Here is a 23,939-nt window from a genome sequence, read left to right on the forward strand (position 1 = left end):
CTATTCGAGCCTTCATTACATCCTACCAAACAGCTACAGTCATAATCCCCAACCATTTCCACTGCACTCTCACATCAACTCCCCTCAAACACCCACTGTATAATTTCATTACCACAACCACAAATTACCTCTTCCCCAGTACTACTCAATTACCAAACCCCCACATGTGAACACAAAATCTGCATAAAATACATTTTTTTACTGCATATATAAACATATTCTCAACACTCTCTCTAAACTTGTTCTCAGTGGAGATGTGCACCCCCAACCCTGGCCCCACAATCACCAATATCTACACAAATCCCCTTCCAGCCGACTCCCCCCATCACCCAAATCGCAAGCAACAAAAACCCAAATGACCTCTTCATTATGTCTCAACGTCAGAAGCATCTGTAATAAAATCCAAGGCCTCCATGCCTACATAAGCCTCTACTCCCCTGACATCATTATCCTAAGCAAATTGTGGCTCAAACCTCACATCAGAAGTGAGGAGATACTCCCACCTGGATACAACATCCTCCGTAAGGACAGACTATCCAGAAAAGGAGGAGGTATGGCACTGTTGTACAAACACCACCTCAATATCCAAATTCCCACCAAATCAGCTCCCCAGTTTGATAAGGAAGAAATACTTTGTACCACCCTCAAATTAAACCCTAAAAAAAATCAGTCAACATTACAGGGTGTAATTTTCCACCAGGCCAAAATATACCTCCCTTGAAAACCTACTAGACTGGGCCAATCTCTCCCTACCCCAAGAAACTATCATCCTCGGGGACTTTATCAATTGGCTATCCTGCAATAGCAACCACCCAGCCCTCCACCTACATCTCCATGGTTTCTCTCAGCTAATACAACCATCCACTAGGATCAATAAAAACCCCAATAACCACACCATTCTTGACTGGGTCTTAGTTAAAGCCCCTCACACCTATCTAGCAGGCTGTTTACCTGACTCCCTCAGTGACCATTCCCCAACCTTCCTACTAAAAAAATCACATTAATGATTGCAAACCCAATACCCACAGACTTATTCGCAACAAAGCAAATTTTAACCTCAACTCCTTCACCTCCTCCCTCCAGAATGTAAACCTTTCACCTCTAAAGTACCTAAACCTAGACGAAGCAGTCCATTTCTTTAACAGTACCTTCCTCAACATCCTTAACTCTCATGCCCCCTTGAGAAACACCAGAATCAGAACTAAGAGGTCCCCCTGGTACAAAAAAATACCAGGGGCCTTATGAAAACCAGGGATAAAACATGGGAATGCTGGCACATAACTAAAAACCCCTCAGATAGGCAACTCTTCTTTGAACTATGTAACAAGGTCAAAAAGCAAGTAAAAGCAGACAAAGCCTTTTTCTATCAGACGTCCCTAAACTCCTCCCAAATCAACCCCAAGCAATTCTGGTCCAAAATTAATTCTATTCTCTGCTCAGGAAAAGTAAGCACCCCCCACCAACCACCCCTCTCACCACCAGTACCACTGCTGATTCCTTCAATAAACACTTCACAGAATCCATGCTATCCCTAATAAAATACATTTCCCTACAGTAATTCCCCCTCACCCAACCCAAAACCACCCTTCCCCTAGCTTCTTTCTCACCACAGTACCCACCTTCTACATAAGACTCCTGACAAAACTAAAACCCACAAAACTAGCAGCCAACTACCTGCCCACTGAATACTAAAGACAACAGCTGATGTCCCAAGTTATCCTATTTCCATATTAATCAACTGCTCCATATCTGAATCCTACGTACCCACGCTATGGAAAACATCACACATCATTTCCCTCTACTGACCTCTCCAACTACTGCCCCACTGCCATCCTCTCCCCCATCTACAATATACTTGAAAAATGCATCAACGCACAGGTCTCCAAATTCCTCCTTAATAACAACCTCCTCTCCAATACCCAGCATGGTTTCAAACCACACCACAGCACAACAGCTCTCCTTCTCCTTCACCAACACTATCCTCCATCACAAAAACAATGGCCTCCTCTCTTCTGCTGTATTTCTGAATCTATCTAAAGCCCTTGACATTGTGTCACACAATCTACTACTCTGTTCTATCTGACCTCTCTCTCTCCACACCAGCCACAAAAACTGGTTCCACAGCTATCTATAAGGCCGCCAGCAATCAGTCATCTGGGACAACAATCTATCCACTGATCACCCTGTTACTCTTGGGGTTCCCCAAGGCTCCATCATTGGCCCCCTACTTTTCTCCCTTTTCACCAACAACCCGCACACTGTCACCAAACATGCCTCCCTCATACAGTACGCAGATGATTCCAACCTCATCTGCTCAGCCTCAACTCTAACAAAACTCCAACAGATCACCCAAGAATCTTTCTCTTCAGCTGAAAGCTGGCCATCTTATGCCCAGCTTCTCCTCAATCCAAATAAAACCAAACTCCTCATCTTTCAATCCTCCCAATCTATCCCAGACACCCCACATTTCACTATTCAAGCCAAGGATAATACCTCGATTTCACCAACAGTCCACACAAAACTACTTAGCGTACAGGCAGACAATCTCAAATTTGACACCCACATATCACCAATAAAAAAAGTTCACAAAAAACTGGATGCCTTATATAGAAGCTGCCAATACCTCACCAAATCAGCATGAATCTCTATCGCCAATTCTCAACTAATCTCCATCCTACTCTACGCATCACCAATACTTACAAATCTTAGACAGTCCGGCCCTAAACCAACTTGAAGCCAGCTACAATAAAATCGTAAAATTTGCTACTGGTGCCTCTTATCGCAGCCACCACTGCCTCTCCCTTAGAGACCATGACTGGCTTGAACTCCCTCATCTCCTACCTACACCAAACTCAACTCACCTTTGCTCATAAACTAGTAAACCACCGTCTCCGAATCCCATCACTCCATACAATTCTCCAGACCACTACGCTCCTGCAACAAAAATCTACTCCAGGTCACCAAAGCCAAAAACTCAGCAGGTGAAGCACTATTTTCCTGCGCTATATCCAAGCTCTGGAACAACCTTCCCACTACCATAACTACCCTTCCTTCCTGCAGTCTTTTCAAAACTGCACTTTAATCTCACCTAAATTCTCACTGGCTTTGTCCTTGTCCAAAACTCGATTAATAAACCCCCACCTCCAACCCTTCTCTCCTTTCCCAGATTTAGATAGAGTATCCCCTCTGTCACTATAAAACTGAACTGAAGATTACTCACTGTTTGTTAATCCTTCCAGGAGTTAGTTTAATCATTTAGTCTGTTGTTATCTAGTTACGGTTTAGAAAATTTGTAGCACTGTGTTTTACTTATTTCTCAATGTTGTAATTAGAGCTTACTACTTAATTTTACCTAATTTGCTCCTGTATTTCTCCATGTCATGATCACCTCTACTATATACTTACCTTGATTGTTATTGTTTATCATCTACCATGTTATTCTGTGGAGCTTTTCTCCCTGGGCCTCCGCTGAAAAACGGCCTGTGTCCAGTCAGAATTTCCCAGTAAACAAATGTAATAAATAAATGAGGTCAATATTTCTAAGCAAAAAATTTCTGTTATGCTAAATGACTTATTAAAGGAAGGAAAATTTGGTCTGGATACATACAACTTTTTGCACTTAGAAAAAACTAAGGTTCCTTCTATTTTCAGAATTCCCAAGTTACACAAATATTCAGGACCCACCTTTGCTCCCTATAGTTGCGCCAGACCGTTCTGTTACTGCCCCCCTACAAAATTTCGATTATAAGTTGAAGGACATGTCTTTGAGAGGGGCCAGTGTTTTAAAAGACTCTTGGGACATGCTGAAAAACATTAAATCAGAGTTGTACAGTGACAGGATTATTTTCATTACCACTGATGTAGTGGATTTGTTCTCCTCAATACCACACACAGAGGGGATTTGTTGCTTTGATGAGGCTTTAGCTGAATATGGTAAATATAGTGGTAATGAGTTTGGTGCAATTTTGACCCTTATGGAGTTAGTTCTGAAGAACAATTTTATTTTTTACGAAGGTGATTTTTTTTCAGCAACTGCAGGGTGTAGCAATGGAGACCAGTTGTGCCCCGACATAGACAAATATAATTTTGTCTTTTTGGGAAAAGAAATATGTTTTGAGTTCAGATTTTGCTGGATGTTGGAATTTTTACTGACATTTTCTGGATGACATTTGTATTTTTTGGTTAGATACAGAGGAAAGATTCCTTATTTTTTTTTAACTATATTTCTGGAACCACTTCCTTCCTAAAGTTTACCTGTAAGGTCGAGTATGAACAAATGAATTATTTGGATATTACCATTACAAAGGACGAAGGTAATTTTATTTCCAACGTATACAGGAAGGAAACATTTTCCAATTCATATCTTTTCTATACTAGCGCACACCACCCTTATCAGAAAAGGGGCATATTAGAAGGACAATTTGTACGTGGTTGTACAATGACCAGTAAAGACCAAGATTTCTGAGAAGAATGTAAACTTTTGACTTCCATGTTCCTGGATAGGGGTTACCCTGAGAGCTTAATAAAAAAAGACACTGAGCATGAAGTTCTTTGGGAAGGAAAGGTAGATTTGCGCCCATTTTAGGGGCAGGGACACCCCCATCTACAAGTAGGGAACCAAACTAGTGGCTTGGATGAAGCTTTTGTGGTAGATTTTAGTGGTGACTCGGGAATAATAAGGGGCATCCTTGATAAAGAATGGAATAGGTTTAAAAACATCTCAGACCTAGAAGGGATTCATTTTTGATGAGCCTTTTAAACTAATTTATAGGAAAGGATGGAACATTAAAAACATTTTAGAAAATAATACAAAGTTTTAAGTAAAGAAGGAAAGGTGGGCACTTTTAAATGTGGTTGTTCTCGGTGCCCTTTTATTTATAACGGTGAAACTCTATATAGCTTGTAGAAACAGACTGATTTGTAGTTCCAGTTTTTCAAATTGTAATACAAATGGTCTTGTAGATCTTGCAAGATGTGAACAATGTTTTTCTTTCTACATGGTCAAAACGGTGATATTGTACTTGAAGGCCTCACCTTGCATTTCATGCAGAAGTGGGCGTGTCGCAAATGATTGACGACCAGGTCTGCATATGTAATGAGCCATGTTTGACATGGCATTCAAACAATGCAAACGAATGGACTTTTTTTTGCTAAAAATAAAAGCACACTCTTGAAGAATTTTATTTGCTTGTTACATTTTGAAGTGTTTCAGATACAAAAATAATAGCTTTTTCGCCAAAATAAAAGCCCACACTTTTTAGAATTTTAGTTGGTTGGTAAGCGATTCAAATACAAAAATAATAGCTTTAGTCAACTAATAAAGGGAACTTAGAAAGAAAGGACACTTGCCATTTTCATATCCCCCTCCCCAACAAGGACACACCTGCCCAATTAAGGGACTGCCCAGCCTAAAGGAAAACGTGGTGGTAACCCTAAGTCAGGACAAGAAGAAGAAGTGAGCTTATATACTTTATTTTGAACAAAAAAATGCATCTCCCGATTAAATCATTAGCTAAAAAGTGACCATGTAGTTTACCGTTTAATTTAAAAGAAAATATACTCTGCAGACAGCCAGATGCAGGAACAAAACAAATTTTCTGAAATATTCTGAAATATGTCTTTTATTTAATAAATATGCATTTCTTTGTTTATATTAAAATAAGAAAACAATTGTTCTCGAAGACAACACAAGACAGGTACTAAAAGCCAGTGTATTAGGATTCTTCGAGGGAATACATATTCATTAGTGCCCGATTAAGAAAAGTACAGTTTTGTACCTACCATAAATGTAGATGTTCGAAGATCCACATTGCTGCAGTCATAACCTGTGGGTAGTCCGCTGTCCTCGGTCGGCCCGAATACCAAAGTGTTAGGCTGGCGTCGGTCATGGTCGCTCAGATCTGACGTCAGTACGCCATGGTACTAAAGCGCATGACCGACGCCATATCCTCAGTCTTTCTTGCCCCAGATGTCAGAAGGCCTTAAAAAGAAAGGCCATAGCCAAAAATAGAAAAATACCCAATCACAACAATAGTAACAATAAGTACACCACAAACCACACAGTCACCCCAAACTACAGAGGGGAAGGAGGGAGGGAAAATTGGACTGCAGCAATGTGGATCTTCGAACATCTACCTTTATGGTAGGTACAAAACTGTACTATGTTCTTCATCTCACATTGCTGCAGTCATAACCTGTGGGTAGAATCCCAAAGCAAAGGTAAAGGGAGGTTGGTGAAATCAGATAGCATTAGGAGCTGCTAACATGCCCTGTAAAACTGCAGTGGCAAACCCAGCCCTAGATTTGGAATAAAGAGGTAGATGGTAATGTTTAGAAAAAGTGTGCACTGAACTCCAAGTAGCTGCCTCCAAAATATCCTTAGTAGCTACTCCCCTTAAAAAAGCAGTAGAAGTGGCAGTCGCTCTAGTGGAATGAGGACTGATTCCAGCCGGAACCTCCTTACCATGATGAGAATAACAAAAAGCAATACAATGGCCAATCCACTTAGAAATAGTTTGTTTTGAAACAGGTTTCCCTTGTGAACCCAAGGCAAAAGAAATAAATAACTGTCGAGACTGCCTGAACCCTTTAGTTCTGCTCAAATAATAACGTAACTGCCTGTGAATATCCAAAGAGTGTAAAATTTTTTCCCCTTTATTTTGGGGATCAGCATAAAATGTAGGCAAATGAATAGATTGATTTAAGGCCACATTTGAAACAACTTTAGGCATAAAAGTAGGGTTAGTACACAGGGATACCCTATTCCTTATGAAATATCAGGAAGGGTTCAACTGCCATTAGAGCCTGTAATTCAGATACTCTTCTAGCAGACGTAATGGCCAACAAAAAAGCAGTCTTCCAAGACAAAAACTTCAACTCAGATGTAGCTGCAGGTTCAAAAGGAGGTAAAGTGAGTTTTTCCAACACAAAATTGAGATCCCAGGAAGGAGTAGGAGCTCTACGTGGGGGTCTTATGTTCTTTGCCCCTCTAAGAAATTGCTTAAACAAAGGATGAGAGAATAATGGTGGGTCACAGTCATAGTGAGCAGAAATGGCTGCAGCATGAACTTTTACAGAGGAGAAAGACAAACCCTTGTCTAATAATTCTGTAAGATACTGAAGTGAAACACTCAAATTAGGCACTGAAACATCAAAGCACTTTGCTTTGCTCCAAAGAAAAAAATCTCCTCCATTTATCAGCATAAACTTTCCTTGTACTAGGCCGTCTGGCCTCCAAAATGACATTCAAAACTTGCTGAGGAAGCTGCGACCCCCCCAGGGTCTAGAACAGAATACGCCAGGCTGTCAGATGCAGGGACTGTATCCTGACATTGAGGAAATGATTGCTTGCCTGGGACAAAAGGTGTGGAATTGGTGGCAAAGGCCAAGGAGGCTCTCGTACTAAACTCCTCAGCAGAGGGTACCAGTGCTGTCGTGGCCAATCTGGAGCTATTAGAATCATGCAGGGCTTGTCCTGTCTGACCTTCAAGAGCACCTTGGGAATGAGAGGCAGAGGAGGAAAGGCATAGACGTGAAGGTTGTTCCAAATGAATGATAGAGCATCCACTTTCCAAGCTTTTGGGTGAAAAATCCTTGTGCAAAACTTTGGCAGTTGGAAATTTAGTGGAGAAGCGAACAGATCTATGTCTGGAGTCCCCCAAGCCACTGTCAACTGTTGAAATACATGAGGATCCAATTTCCACTTGTGGGGATCCACCATCTGTCTGCTCAAAACATCTGCTAAGGAGTTCTGTGCTCCTGGCAGAAACCTTGCCTGAAGAGTGAGGTGCAAACTGAGAGCAGTCTCCCACAAAATCATAGCTTGTCTGCAAAGAGGGTACGAATGGGTTCCCCCTTGCTTGTTGATGTACCAGATGACTGTTGTGTTGTCTGTTTGAATCAACACTTGTTCTGGGTGAAGTAGATCCTTGAAAGCCATCAATGCAAATTGGACTGCTAACATCTCCTTCATGTTGATATGCAAATGTTGAAGTCTGGCAGGCCACGTGTCTTGAACCCATTTTCCATTGAAGTGTGCTCCCCAAGCCATGTCTGAGGCATCTGTCGTTAAGATCTGACTCGCCTTTGGTCGGGTCACAGAGAGTCCCTTGTTTAGGTGACATTCCTGAGCCCACCACAAAAATTCCCTTTGAATGCAAGGTATTATCTGAATGACAGTGTCCAAATCGTGGCAGTGTTGAGTCCATACGCTTTTGAGATGCCATTGTAGCTTCCTCATATGCAGTTTGGCATTGGGAAGCACCAGAATACAAGATGCCATGAACCCCAAGGCTTGAAGGACTGTCCTTGCAGTCAGCCTGGACCGTAGAGACAATTGTTGGAAGTAAAGGGTAAGATTTCTTTGTTTGTCCGGGGTCAAAAACGCCATCTGAGATGCTGTATTCAGTCTCACACCCAGAAAGCACATGTCCTGAGAGGGTACTAGACTGGACTTTGTTTCGTTCACAGAATACCCTAGGCACCTTAACACTGCCATAACATACTGTAGATGGTGAAGTAACTTGACTTTGTCTTGAGCAAGAATCAGGCAATCGTCCAAATAAGGATAAATTTGTATTCCCCTTAACCTTAAGAAGGCTATCACCGGAGCCAGGACCTTTGTGAACACCCTGGGCGCAGTAGATAAGCCAAAGGGCAATGCAGAGAACTGATAATGTAAAGTCCCAGCCCGAAAACGCAGGAACCTCCTGCAGCTGGGCCTGATAGGAATGTGAAGATAAGCCTCTTTGAGATCCAGAGTTACCATCCAGTGATCTTTGCCTAGCTGAGGCAGAAGTTGTTGCAAAGTTAACATCTTGAATTTGGGAATGTCCAGGTATGTGTTGAGAATAGACAAATCCAGAATTGGCCTCCAAGTGTTTCCTTTCTTTGGTACAAGAAACAGGCGAGAATAAAATCCTAGGCCCAATTCTGATGGAGGGACCTCCTGGATAGCCCCCATTTTTAGAAGTAAAGAAATCTGCTTGTGAGCCTCCAACTTTTGCTGAGGAGGAACGTCTGGCATGCCTTTGCAAGGAGGCAAGGTGTGGAAATAAAACTTGTAGCCTCGATCTATAATGTCCAACACCCATTTGTCCTGGGTGACTAAAAGCCAATTTTTCCTGAAAAGTGCCAACTTTCCTCCCAGAGGAGCTGCCAGACAGGAGGGATCTGGCAGCTGAAGATACAGGTCATTGGGTCTGTTTACGAAAAGGCTGACCCCTGCCCTCACCTGAAGACTGTGCAGGGGAACTCCACGTCCTCGGTCTGAAAGAACCCTGAGCATGAGCTCTGCCCCTACCACGTCTAGATCTGCCCCTAGACTGTAAGTCAGAAGAAGGATAAGCCCATCCCTTAGCTGGCCAATTTCTGCTAAATTTAGGGGGCTGCACCTGTAAAAATTCCTTAACTGTCTGCATGGACTTAGCTTTGTCTTCCATTTTCTTCAAAACTGACTCCACAGGAGAACCAAACAGAACTTCAGATTGAAGGGGAGCATCCAAAATTCGAGCTTTAACATGCTCTGACAAATTCTGATCCTTAAGCCAGGCGTGCCTACGAATAACTGATCCAGTGGCAGCCACCCTGGAGGAAGCCTGAAGAGCATCAAAACCACACTGCAAAGAATGCTTACCCACCTGATCAGAGGCATGAACTAAATCTTGCAATTCTTTACACTCAATACCCTCTGCCAAAGCATCCACCTTAGATTTTAACTGACTTAAGAGAAAATTTTGGTACTTTAGCATATGAAACTGGCAATTCAAAGCCCTCATCGCTAGAGTGGAAGAGGTATACACTTTTTTACCCCACCTATCCAAAGCTCTAGAATCTTTATCCAGAGGAACTGGATTCTTTACAATAGAAGCCCTGACACCCTTAGGTCCCTGGCTAATAGTCTCCGGGTCAGCTCTTGGGCTCATATACAAATATTTATGAGCCTCTGGCACTCTGTAATACCTGTCTGGTTTAACAGGGGCAGGAGGTAAAGAATCAGGATTAAGGGAAGCTTCAGAGAAAACATCCTGTACAACATCCAAAACAAGGGGAATAGCCAGGGGCCTATGCTGTGGTAAAAATAAAAATTCCCTAAGCCTCTTACGAGAATCTGAGAAATCCTGACCTTCCCACTTAAAATGCTCCCTCGTGGAATGCAGGGTTTCAGAAAAAGAAAAATCCTCTGGAGGGGAAGCAGAAGGACACGAATCCTCTGCATCCGAATCAGAAAAAGGGGGAAAATCCTGAATGTCCTCAGCCGAAGACTCAGAGCAATCTGAGGAATGCTCCAATCCTTCCACCTCTGGCTCCACCCTAGGCCTCTTATCCGGGGGGGGGCATAGAACCCCTGATTAATGTAATCAAATCCTCTGCCATCTTTAGCATATGCTTTTTAGGTACAGAACTAGGGCTGACACCCGTGAAGACAAACCAGGCCTGACCTTGGAAGGTGCTTTAGAGACAGAAGCAGAAGGCCTAACCACCTTATGCAAAGAAGGGACTACAGAGACCTGAGAGGCCCCCTCAGCCTGACCCGACTCCTGAGAGGCCACATCCTGCAAGATTAAAGGCTCCCCCTGAGATTCAGCTGAAACCTCGGCTGGATCCACAGATTCCACCGTAGTTTCCACAGAACCGGCATCCGTAACGGACGACTCATCCTGCTTGGACTTTAACGTTTTTTCTTTACGCTTCTTAGCGGTAGCGGGCGTCGGAGGATCCGACGGCATATTGTAATTACACCGCTTACCGAAGACAAGTCTAGCACAATCTAACCTGCGTTTAATGGTGCGCTTATTAAATTTAGCACAAAAGCGACACCCGACTACGTCGTGCTCAGGCCCCAAGCAAGGAATACAAAGAGAGTGGTAATCCCTATGAGGTATCTGCTTCCCACAAGAAATACAATTATTTACTTTTTCTGACATCCGGATTTAACTGAGGCAAGAAAAGACAAAAATATTCCCCAACGGGGTACTTAGCCCAACTTGGTCTTCGGTCTGAAACTCAGAATACGAAAATTTCAGGACGCCGAACGGCACTTGCAAACGCTGCTTCGGACCATGCGGCAAGAAAGACTGAGGATATGGCGTCGGTCATGCGCTTTAGTACCACGGCGTACTGACGTCAGATCTGAGCGACCATGACCGACGCCAGCCTAACACTTTGGTATTCGGGCCGACCGAGGACAGCGGACTACCCACAGGTTATGACTGCAGCAATGTGAGATGAAGAACATCAGCACGGGGGCAGGTTTTGGGCGGGGCTTGCCACTGCGCATCTGGTGAGGCCCTCAAGTACAATACTGCCAAAAGTGAACGAAAGTTAAAAAACAGGATTTATGAACATGAGTATGGCAAAGAATAAATGTGTTAACAATGCTTTGTATAAACACAATTTAGTATGTCAAGGAGGGTGGCCTGATGGTTAAGGTGTTTGCCTTACAAACACAAAGTTTATGGTTTGAGTCTCACAAGGGATAACTGGCTACGCTTAAAATGGCTCGCAAGGGCAGTTAGCTTAGTACTAAACTATGAAATTAATGTATGTAAGCTTGTTTTCACTTTTTTTGTTTTATAAGTTGTGCAAAAAGACATTAGGGGGGGTCAATGGGAGACTAGACTGGAGTAGAGAGAATTGTTCTGGCAGTTGTTTCTTGAAGCTACAAAACTGCCACGTTTAAATGAAGCAGTCTCCCTTGTCCCCTGTTTTAAAGCTCAGATCAGCAAAGTTATAGCATGTCATTTTCATTTTGCCCACTAGATGGCATTACCATGATTAATGAACTGCTTGCATTTTGTTTTTACTTTTATGAAGGGTTTATGAGAATTAACATTTTTTGTGTTTTTTAACATTAATGAAACACGTGTGTATGTATTTATCTCTCTTACTTATTGTTTTTAGACAGAAGAAATATATTTTTAAGGAAGGAGTATTGTAATATTTTGCACTTTTTGAATCTGTCAATTAGCTTCTGATTGGTTGTTTTACATTGTTGGTAGTATACACAAGGCTAGATTTGTGAGGTATGCATTCATCTGATGAAGTCTTTATTCTGACGAAAATGCATTTTAACCTGTTGGGCGTTTGTGCGCGTACTGCTGCTGTGGATAGTTTTATTTGGAGTGATTATTAAACGGATTTTTTTCTGTCTACTGGGTGTGTTGCTTCCTGAGTGCTCCTTTTCTTATTTTTCTGGTTATTTCGTCTTGAGCACTTTTTCCTTCCATTTGGTGCTATCTGTGGATAAACCTGAAGGGAAAGCCCAAATAGAGGGAGCATGCTTCAGCCCACCAGGCAAACTCTTTCTTGAGGCAAGAAAGCAAGGTTATTCTGAAGGTGAGGGACTGCGAATGCTGGCATCACACATTTCTGATACCCCCACTTTAGCTTTCTCATATGCGGTCTGGCCAGGGGGATTGTGAAAATGCAAGAGGTCATGTATCCCATGGCCCTGAGATGATATCTGGCTGTAAAGTACATCCTGCCCTAGATCTTTTAAAAGTAAAGGTTTAGAAAGGTAACCTTGTCTGCAGAAAGGAAAGCCTTCTGAAGAGCAGAGTCCAGTAAGGCTCCTAGAAACACAATCCTGTTTGTGGAGTTAGTTTGAAATTTGTATGTATTGATGGTAAACCCCAATGGTGGTTAGAATGTGATGGGCATAAAGGTCTGCTTTGAGTTTTTCTAGGCTTGTTGCTTGAAAGAGGCAATCGCCTACATAACGGTAAATCTGAATTCCTTTGTCTTGCAGAAAGCTGTCACTAGGGCTTGGCATTTTGTGAAGACCATGGTTGCAGTAGTGAGGTATTGCCAGCTATGTCAGGAGTAGGGCAGTGGATGTAAAACGTATGCCAGAATAGCTAGCTAGAGTTTTGTAACGAATTATATGTCATTTGTATATCAAACTCATTTGTCCAGATGTTTATGTTGAAAATGCATTTGTAAAGCTGCTTGTGTTAAACATGTACCAATAGTAGGTCCTGCTGGATAGAAAAGAAATACACCTGTATGTCCCGACTGTATTGTAACTGTTGAAATGAATATATTGTAACAGGGGATACTGGAAGAGAAAAGGTTCTCAGTCCAGCTAACTTTGAAAAATAGTCTGAAATTAAATTACCTGGTTTAGGCCATAAACATTGCATCTCACAATTCTGACTGCAGCCACAGACAAAATGTCTGTGAAAACCAGTACTATGAATCCTACTATATTTGTCCTTAGGGCTGAACCAATTGCTACAATGGAAGGGTGGAAGCTTTTAAATGGTTTTATAGCTTCCAGCTGCTATAACAAATCTTAGCAAAACTTTGTGCATATGGTAACACTTGCGTTCTAAATTCTAGTTCAGTTTCTAGTAAAGGGGGTTAGTGTAGGAACCAGAGTCAGACGATTAGATGTGTGTGATGTCATTTTGTAATCCGGCACTGAAATGATGATTTAATGCTAGATGTGACAGAAGTCTCAGAACAGTCTGTTTTTGAAACCTGACAAAGAATGAAGAACCAAACACCCACTTCATCTTCCCTTTTTTTTTAATAAGTAAACGCCGAATAGTAATTCATTAGATCAGTCAGGAAATATAGTGAGATTAGTAAAGTACTGTTTTTCTGTATCTGTGTGACTCTATCCATCTGTGTTATTTTTAATATTTCCTCTAAGTGAAGCTCTGGTGTTTATTGTAAATGGATATTTAGTATATTCATGTTCTTTTATTATTTATTATGGCTGATCTTTTAGAGAATATTTTAACCTTTGAGAGTACTTATATTTATTTAGTGATAATGTGGCTGCTCCTGTAAGCCTTGCTGCATTGGTCAAACACTACCATTTGTATTAATATTAATTTTACTCAGTATAATTAGTTTACCCTTATAACAGCCTTAGAGTAGCTGGCTTTGGAGTTTCCTGGTGGCAGTACCTACATTATAGTCTGGGTAGAAGGGGGAATAGTTGGTAAATCTGTGCCAGCCTTTCCCAGTTAGGTGTAGGTGTGTGTGTGTCTATGTGTGAGCGAAAATCGAATCTCAGAGTCCGTGTGTCAGTTACTTGGAGCAGGGACACACAGCACTGGTTTGACAGAGAGAGTGCTGGAGAACGTGGCTTGAAACACTCGGCTGAGGACTCAACTCTACAGCTGTGCCAGTGGGGAATCTTACTGGGGCTTGGATAGAGAGGGAAACCCAGCAACCCAGAAAGAGTGTGTTCCCTGTGTGCTCTTAAGGGAAACTGTGCTCGGTGGAGAGAACTGCATCTGAAAATACTGTGTATATTTATTCTTGTTCAAAGTAAACATCCTTCACCAATGTCAATGTGAAGATTGAGGCTCCTTGATCACTGGCTCAGGAGGGGCATCTCAGTGGGGTTTGTTTGAAATGTTTGTGTATTGATGGTAAACCCAAATGAGGTTAAAAGTGAAGGGCATAAAGCAGCTCTGCTTTGAGTTTTTCTAAGCTTGTTGCTTGAATGAGGCAATCGTCTAAATAAGGGGAAATCTGAATTTCCTTTGTCTTGCAGAAAGTTGTCACTGAGGCTTGGCATTTTGCGAAGACCTTGGGTGCAGTACATAAGCCAAAGGGCAGAGCACATAACTGATGGTGGCTCACACCTGCGCTGAAGTGCAAAAACCTGATTCCTCTATGGGGATTGTGGAGGTATGCACCTTTTAGATTTAAGGTTACCATAAAGGAGATGGGGGTAATCACAGGCAGTAGTTTTTGCAGTTAACATTTTGAATTTTGGGACCTGTAAGAATCAGCTAAGCCTTGACAGGTTTAGAAGTGCCTTCCAGGTACCTTCTTTTCTAGGAACCAGGAAAAGTATGGAGTAAAAACTTTTTCCCTGTAAGGATTTTGGTACAGGTTCCACAGTGCCTTGAGTACAGAAAAGCACTATTTGGATTAAGACCTCTGTCTTTTCGTTTGGAGGAATGTCTCGGAAGTCTGAGTAAATCAAGAGTTGTTTGAACTTGAGTTTGTAACCTCTTTGAATGATATTTATCACCCACAGATCCCCAGTAATGAGAGTTCAATTCTTGTAGAAAAGTGACAGCCCCCCCCTCCCACAGCTTGGGGGGGGGGGTCGGGAGGTGGAAAGGAGTGCCATGCAAGAGTCCTAACTGCTTCCTGCTAGGTCCCTGGCAATGCGATCCTGAAGGCCTAATGGGGTAAGTTTGCCACTGTCTAGGCTGCTGGTGCTGTCTTTGGTTCGTTTCTCTATGAGGTTTCCTTTGTTTAGGCTTAGACTGGGATCCTGGAAAGGACCAATGTTTGGTAGGATAATTATGACTGAATCCAAGGGGTTGGACCTCAAAAGTCTGCATGGATTTGGCTTGGCTTTATACTCAAATTTCTTAAGGACAACTTCAGCCTTAAAAAAAAGCAAATCTTTGTCTAAGGGGGCATCTAAGAGACCAGATCTGACATGCTCAGGAAGGGACTACTCCCTCAGCCAGGCATGTCTTCTGATGATGGATCCTGTGGCTGCTACCCTGCTGGAAGCTTCCAGGACATCATAGGCACAGTGCAAAGAATTCTTAGCCACCTGAGAGCAGGAGTTGCATAGTTCCAATAATTCCTTTGAGAGGTCCTTATTTTCAGCCCCATTATTTTTCTTTCATTTGGTCAAGAATAGTTTCCTGGCACTGCACCATATGAAAAAAGAAATTATGCACTCACCATAACGTTCCATCAGAGTAGTTGTACTTCATTTGTCTTCAACCTTTGGGCTTTGGATCCAACCATGGTCACATAGCTAGCATCTTTGATCTGAGCTCTCAGCTCTGCCCCTCTACCCATAATGCCCCATCTCCTTCACCCCTTCAGATAGAGTTTGCTGCTCATAAGACATAAACCCAACCCAACAAAGCCTTACCACTATAGATTAATGTCATACTCTGAACCAAGAAAACACAGAATAGCCATGAGAGGTACACTTCTTCAGCACATGGTCAGAACAATAGTGACAAGGAAGGGGGAAGGCGGGAGGGATGGCTGAAGACAAATGAAGTACAACTACTCAGATGGAATGTTACGGTGATTACACAACTTCTTGAAGTAGTTTACTTCATTTGGTCTTCAACCTTTGGGACAGAGTCCCCAGCTACTTAGTACCTGGGAGGCCCTCATGGAAGGATATTCTGGAGCACGGCGGAGCCAAAAAAAGCCCTACTTCTGGAAATTATATCCAACTTGGAGTGGGAAATGAAGGTATGAGGACCATGTGGCGGCAGAGCAGATGTCATCCAGCGAGATCCTGGACCAGAAAGCTGCCGAAGTAGCCATAGACCTGGTAGAGTGTGCTTTCACCTGACTTGGCGGAGAGAGCCCTCTTGCTATATAAGCTCTTTAAATGCATTGGGATATACATTTAACAACTGTGACTTTAGAAATTGGTTTGCCCAAAAAGGGCTTAGCATATGAAATAAATAACTTTCGAAAGGATTTGGTCCTGTCCAAGAAGAAGCGTAGATGTCTATGTACATCTAGCAAATGCAACTTATTCTCTCCCTTGTTCATGAAATTTGGAAAAAATACTGGCAGATTGATAGATTGACTTATGTTAGCTTCAGAGGCCACCTTAGGCAAAAAGGATGGATTAGTACTTAAGGAGACTATATCCTTATGGAAGATCATATAAGGCACTTTGATAGAAAGAGCTTGGAATTCCAACACTCTCCTAGCAGGAGTGATGGCTACCAAAAAGGCAGTCTTCCAGGATAGGTAATGTAACTCAATTGTAGCAGCAGGTTCAAAAGGGGGAGAGACTAGAGCTTGGAGAACAAGAGTAAGGTCCCACGGAGGTGTTGGATCTTTCACCGGAGGATGCAGCAGAAAAGTACCCGTAATAAAAGTATTGCAGAGTTTAGAAGACGCTAAGGAAGTCACATCGTCACCGATATGGAAATTAGAAATAGCAGCAAGGTGTAATTTTATAGTGGACGAACTGGCTCCCTGTTGGAAAAGATCTGCTAAAAAAATCCAGAACAGCAGAAGTTGGAGCCGTAAAGGGGTCTAAGGCCCGTTGCGAGCCCCAGATAGAAAAACGCTTCCATTTGCTAAGGTAAACTCTTCTGGTGGATGACTTGTGAGCCGCAACCAGAATCTCCTTAATGGAGGAACATAAACCGGGAGTCCTGACAATCATGGGAACTGGAGCAGCCAGGCCGTGAGCTGCTTCAGACTGACCAGATCTGTATGAGGTATCCCCGAGGGATGTGAAATAAGATCCAGAACTGGATGCAGAGTCCAAAGAGGAACTGTCTCGTGAGACCATAAGGATGGGAACCAGACTTGGCGAGGCCGGAATGGGGCAATGAGGATGACACTGCTCCCCAGTCTGCGAGCTTTATGAAGAAACTTGGAGATCAAGGGCAGGGGAGGATAAGCATAGAGTAGACCGGGTGGCCAAGCATGAACCACATCATCTCTGGAGGCTTCCTCTTGAGGGGGGTTCAGAGCGAAGAACTTGCTGCACTTCACATTGGAAGGAAATGCGGAGAGATCGCAGCAAGGATGACCCCACCTGAGGAAGATCCGCTCTGCCACTGAAGGGTTCAGACCACTCGTAATGCAGGACAGACCTGCTAAGCCTGTCCACGAGAGTGCTGGACCAACCCAGAATGTGCGCTACCAGAAAACGACCGGTGGAGATCGCCCACTCCCACACTCTCATGGCTTTGTGACAAAGGGGGTAGGATCTGGTTCCCCCCTGTTTGCTGATGTACCAGACTACTGACATATTGTCCGTCTGAATGGCAATCAGTCCTAGATGAAGATGAGCCTGAAGAGCTTGCAATGTTAGAAGCACCGCCCTCACCTCTAGAATGTTTATATGAAAACTGGTTTCGGGTATGGACCACATGCCTTGGACCGTCTGTCCTGATCAATGCCCCCAACCCGAGCTGGGAGGCATCTGTGGTCACTGTGGTTTTGGGCAAGGGTGGAAGAAAAGGACGACCGTTCATAAGGTCCGGGGACTGAATCCACCACAGAAGGGACTCCCTGCAAACCCGAGAAATTCAGATAAGGTAAGACAACGGTAGATCCAGAAGAGACCACTAGATGGCTAGGGTCCATTCAAGAATACACATGTGAAGGCGTGCTAAAGGCAATAATTGGATTGTAGCTGCCATAGACCCCAAGGCCCTAAGGACTGCTTCCGCCATCAGAACCTCTGCATGAAGTACCTGTAACACATGCAGATTTAGACTGTGTATCCTCTCCGGAGTGAGAAAAACCTGTATTTGTATTGTATCCAACCTTGCTCCAATGAAGTCCAGGCTCTGAACTGGAGTCCATGCTAATTTGGAAAGACTGATGGTAATGCCTAGATGGTTGGCTAAAAGCAGAAGAGAGTCCCTGGCATGACATAGTAGATGTCTGGTTGGGGCAACAAAGAGCCAATCGTCCAGGTACAGGAAAACCTGGATACCCTGAAGCCTCGGGTGAGCTGCTACTACTGCCATCACTTTGGTAAACACCAGGGGGGGCAATGGTGAGACCAAAGGGGAGGGTTCTGAAATGAAAATGACTGGCTCCTAGCTGGAAGCGTAGGAGCCTCCAAGAGCATCTGTCGATTTTGATATGGTAGTAAGCGTCACTGAGGTCGACTGAGCACATCCAGTCATTTGTCTGCAGATAGGGCAGGACAAAAAGGAGATTGACCATCCGAAATTTCATCTTTGTAACTACCAGATTCAGGGTGGAAAGATCAAGGATGGGTCCACGTTGTCTCTGGCACTAAAAAGAACCTAAATAGAACCCCAATCCGGACTGGTATGGGGGGACCCTTTAGATGACTGTCTTTCTTAGCAGCTTTTATATTTCCAAGACTGCTGCATAGTGTCTGGGAAGAAGGGGTGGCTGGGCAAAGTGAATGTAACAGCCTCTGGATATGATCTGCAGCACCCAGCAATCATTTGAAACAAACTCCCATGCCACTGGGTGCAGCAAAAAGTAACCTCCGACTGCCTCCAGAGAGGAGCAGTCAGGTAATCCCTCAGGGCTGCTGCCCGGGTCTGTCCTTGAAAGTTTCTAGAAACCCAATATTTTTTGGGGCCCCTTTGCCTCTAGGGTGGCGCCTATCGTAACCCCCTCTGCCTCTAGTGGCCGAGTTGTCCTTAGTGTCCTGGGAAAATGCCAGAGACTTCCAGAACCACATCTTCTTCGTCCCTCGCTGATTCCCGGAGAAGGATCTTTGAGGGGAGAAGCAGATCCCGGACGGCAGACGAGTCCTCCCATCCTGTTCACTCTGGACCAGTGTCTCCTTCAATCACTTCCCAAAGAAGGAAGTACCATCATATGGGGCATTGGTAAAAGACGCCTTGAAGGGGTCAGAAATTTGACACAGCCAGAGCCAGGAATGACACCTAATACTGACTCCTGTACAGGCCATCCTAGCGGCTCCCTCCGTAACATGGGAGAGGAGGCACATGGACATATTGGAGATGGCCTTCAGAGTGGCCATGCGGGTGCAGAACATTTTCTTGTCCTCAGCCGACAAACTCAAGAGCTCGATTTAGTGACCTCCTTGACTAGGTCATGCTGCAATAGAGGTGTGCCTTGTAGTTCAGCATCCTAACAGTGAAGGTCGATGAAGCATACACCCGCTTCCCAAAATGGTCCAGCGTACATGACTCACGATCAGGTGGGTGGACCGTAGAGCACTCCTCGGCGAGCTCCTTCTTGGTGGTCGCTGCCACAACTATAGCATCCACTGGGCACCCTTTAAACCAATGCATTCTGTCCAACAGAGGGCTACGGACTTTGTCGGGTCACATCGGGATGGGCTCCACAGTGTCTGGTTCCTTCCACGCCAGAGATGTTATAAGATCAACCAAGGGATCTGTGGGAGAGGACACCCAGGAAGGAGATGGATCCATGCCAAATGCCAAGAGAAAAACTGCTTCGTCCGGGCTTGGCTTTTGGGCAGACCACCCTCCCCTTCTGGCGAAGGATTTCCATGATGTCACCAAATTAAACACTCTCGGGGGGGGGGATCACGGGAGCATTCCTCTTCCTCCAAATCAGTGTCTGAAGTGGGGGACTCTGACGGGGAGTCCAAGTGCCTTCTCTCGCATGTTCATTTGTGTGGAACCTCTTCAGTGGGACTCTCTGGAGAGGACCCGCAAACTTTCTGTTGCTCTCCAAGTGGAGTGTCCAGGGGCAAAATTGGCACAGGCTGTCCCTGAGAGGACAAGACGGTTGGGACCGTACCCAATCCAGAGGGGGTCTGAGCTGAGCCCGAGGAGGAAATGGTGAAGGGTCTCGAAGGAATCGAGAGGACCTTCCCCACCATATCGAATGCAGAGGGGGAACGGAACAGACCACCTTAGCCAATTCCAATGGAGCCGTACCCCTCTGATCAGACAGGGGAGTCTGAGCCGAGATACCAAGGGAGACACTGTGCTCTGACCCCTCGGAGCAGACAGCACCCCCTCGGAGCTGACCCCAAGATGACTACGGCTCAGAGAGCTCGGATCCGACCCACTCAAGGCAACTGCCGGGATGGAGAAAAGGGGAAATGCCGTTGGCGCTGACCCCTCAACCCCGAGGGACCTCGGATCCAAGGGCTCTGAAACTGTCAGTTGGATCGGAGAAGGAACTATGAGAGAGAAAAAAGGTTGCAAGGCACCCCCTCCAGAGGGAGAGGGTGCTGGCAAGACCTTCATCCGGATTTGGGTGTGGATAAATTTCTGCATTATCTTGTCCATCTCTGCTTCACTAAAGCAGGCTCCGGGTGGAGCAGGATGAAGATGCCACAGAAGCAGGCCTAGATGCATGCTGGGGGGGTGTCAGCTGACCTAACCCTAATGACCTCCAGCTCTGGGGACAACCTTCGGGAGCAGAGGTAAGGGGAACTAGGCCTGGAAACAAAAGCCATTTTTGATAGAGGACCAGCCGGCGCAGAGCGATCGGGAGACCACTTGCGAGGCTTATCTTTCTTGGCCTTCCCCACTTCCACAGGCCTCTTGGTGGGAGTTTGAGTCCCTGAGGCCTAGGAAGTGGAAGACTGTAATAGCTGAGCTAGAAGAGGCGGGAATGACCATTCCAAATGTGGGCAAAAGGCCCTTGACAACTAGTTTGTTCCTCCTGTTCTGAAGTGTTCTGGGGTTAGACCCAGCACAGATAAGACAGGAGGTATCAAGATGTGCGGCTCTCACACATGCCATGCACAGCTTGTGGCCATCAGCCGGAGAGAGCTTATGGCCACACACTGAGCAGTGTGGGAGTTTCAGACATGATCTCCCAAAGGAGGTCCAAACACTCAGTCACACTAGAACAGAAAGGAAGAGGGAAAGTTTTTTTTTTTTTTTTTTTAAACAGACTGTCGTGCAGGGAGGCTAGGTAAAAGAGAAGGGGAAAGTAAGATTATAGAAAAGAAATCACTTACAAACCCACAAAAAATTCGAAAACGAATTGCCTCACTGCTAAGAGCACAGATCACGCTGCTTGCTATATCAGCAGCAAATGAGATCTGAAAGGAGGAAGGAGACGGGCCATTATGGGTAGAGGGGAGGAGCTGAGAGCTCACATCAAAGATGCTAGGTATGTGGCCGTGTCAGATCCATGTCGGATCTGATGCCCAAAGGTTGAAGACCAAATGAAGTAAACTACTTCACATCTGGCAGTTCAAAGCCCTCATGACAAGGGTAGCAGAGATATAGACTTTCCTTACAAACCTGCCTAAGGCTCTGCTTTCCTTGACTATATTCAAAGAGTTTTTGGAAGAGCTAGCTTTTGCTCACTTAGGGTTTGTAGTCGCCACTTCAGCATCTACCACAGGGTTCTTATAAAGGTGTTTGTGGGATCTAGAATCTTGTAAAATCTGTCAAGCTTTCACAGGGCAGGTGACAGAGGACAGACAGTCTGGTTGTAAAGAAGAATCTAGGAAGACATCATCAACCACCTCATTACAGCCAAGTGCACCTCAGGCGTTTCTGCAGTTACCTCCTACTCTGCCTCCAGACATCAAATATTGCTTGTTCATATTTACATTAACAATTCCAAAACCATGCTACATACATGGTTTCAGAATATTTTATCTTGAACAAAGGTCCTCAATTTGAATAGGTCAAACATGTATCTAGTATGGACTATACTTGCAATTTCAAGGAAGTGTATAACAAGAAGATGGAATACAAACACAATACCAACTTTGGAAAACTTCTACCGCCTACTGAAGACCACAGCATTACTGGAAATTAAAATTAAAGAACTAAGAATTTATCCAAAGCCATTTGTCAACAACCCTTGGGGAAAGTCTTATCGTTGATTGACACTATACAATAATTGATCAGACACTCTAATAATGGATTGGACATAGTTATAAAGTAACTGTACACATTAAGATCTGTTATAGCGTCAGGCTAATGTAAATAGTGTACATAGTTATTTAAGATGGTATGTATAAATACTATGGAATTCATTCAAATGCATTTGAAAAATAACATTTTTATAAAAAAAAAGAATATTTCATCTTGAAGCATACATGATGGCAAACATAACTGTATTGATACTTCACCTCTGTCAATGAGTATCTGTTAGAAATGTAAGGTGATAACTTCATTTTTAAAGGCTCAAGCCACACCCACTGGGAGGTGAAGTACATGCTCAAAAGAGATGTACTGGAGGGAATGAGTTAAGAAATTCCTTAATCCTTTTCTTGGACTGGGGGTATTCCTGAGCTTCCCATTTGAACAGCTCCATCAGGGAATGCAATAACTCCCCAAATGAGACATCCTCGGGAGGGGGGGGGGGGCTGAAGCAAGGTTCTCCTCAGAGTCACAATCCCAAAAGGAAGCAACAGATGTACCCTCCTCAAGGGAGGGTTCATCCTTATCTAAATCATCCTCAGAGTTAAAAAGATCAGAAAATGCCTATGGAGGGGTATCCCTCTTTTTCTTACCAGGGGATATTTCAGGGGGAGGGAGGAGTCTGAATCTAACCAAGGAAACCAAATCTTCAGCCACTCTCAATAGGGCTTGTTGGTAGGTCTGGGAGTGACAGCCAGTACGCCTAGGCCTGAGGTAAGGTGGGAGTAGCTTTTTTTTGTGAATGTCCTTAGGTTTTGGCCTAGGGCCACCCTCCACACTAACACCTGAAAGAACAGACTCCTGTGAATGACAGATTGAAGCAATCTGTTGAATACACAAAGAACAGTTATCGGTTTTAGAGTGGTTGTCCAAAGCTTGAGCCTGCAAAGCTGTTCCAGACCCAACCAACAAATTAAGTCCTTCAGCCTGTAAAGAAGTAGAGAGACCCAAAGGCATGTCCGAGACCCAACGGCATGTCGGACTCCGAACAGGTCTCTATAGGGGCATGTGCCACCACGTCAGATGAAGGGAGCTGTGAAGGCGCCTCACCTTCTTCAGCAATCACAAGCTTAGGAGAAGGCTGTCAGAAGTCTAAATCTGAAGCAGTTTTCCTTTTTCTGTCTAGGGAGATCTACATCAGATCAACCAGCAGACGACATTGTATTCAAATGCCCAGACGACACACTGAAATATTTAGCTAAAATCTTAGCCCTACGCTCGCTAATTCTGCTATTAAAGCGAGCACTAAACCAACAGCTAGGAACATCATGTTCTGGCCCTAAACAAGTCGCACAAAAGGAATGAAAGTCCTGGTGTGGTATATGTTTGCCACAGTGGAGACAGTTATTAACTTTCTCTGACATTAGTCAAAAAGCACACGAAAAGTTCCCCAATGAGATAGTTAGCTTCAAACTTCATCTTCCTCTGGTGCGGTCCAACTGATGCACTGATTAGCACCCTACTTCTGGCTCTGACAACAAGAGTGAGCTGAGAGCATGGCACCAGCCAGCTCCCTTTATACCCAAATGTAGCGATGCTGGACAGGGTAGTCAGGTCAGCCAAGCGCTTCCATGGCGGGAAATTCAACAAGTCAGGACTACAATAGTAAAACATGAAGAAAATCTGAGC

The 23,939-nt window shown here is 44.1% G+C and overlaps 1 protein-coding gene across 6 annotated transcripts in view; it reads right to left on the reverse strand.

Moving 5' to 3' along the window:
* Nucleotides 1-23,939, reverse strand: part of TLK2 (tousled like kinase 2) — a 3,436,060-nt gene that overhangs the window by 503,740 nt on the left and 2,908,381 nt on the right. The gene's annotated exons all lie outside the window — the stretch shown is intronic.

Source organism: Protopterus annectens, chromosome 13.part0, assembly GCF_019279795.1.
Source record: "Protopterus annectens isolate FY-2018-M chromosome 13.part0, PAN1.0, whole genome shotgun sequence".
In the NCBI taxonomy this organism is placed as follows: domain Eukaryota; kingdom Metazoa; phylum Chordata; order Ceratodontiformes; family Protopteridae; genus Protopterus; species Protopterus annectens.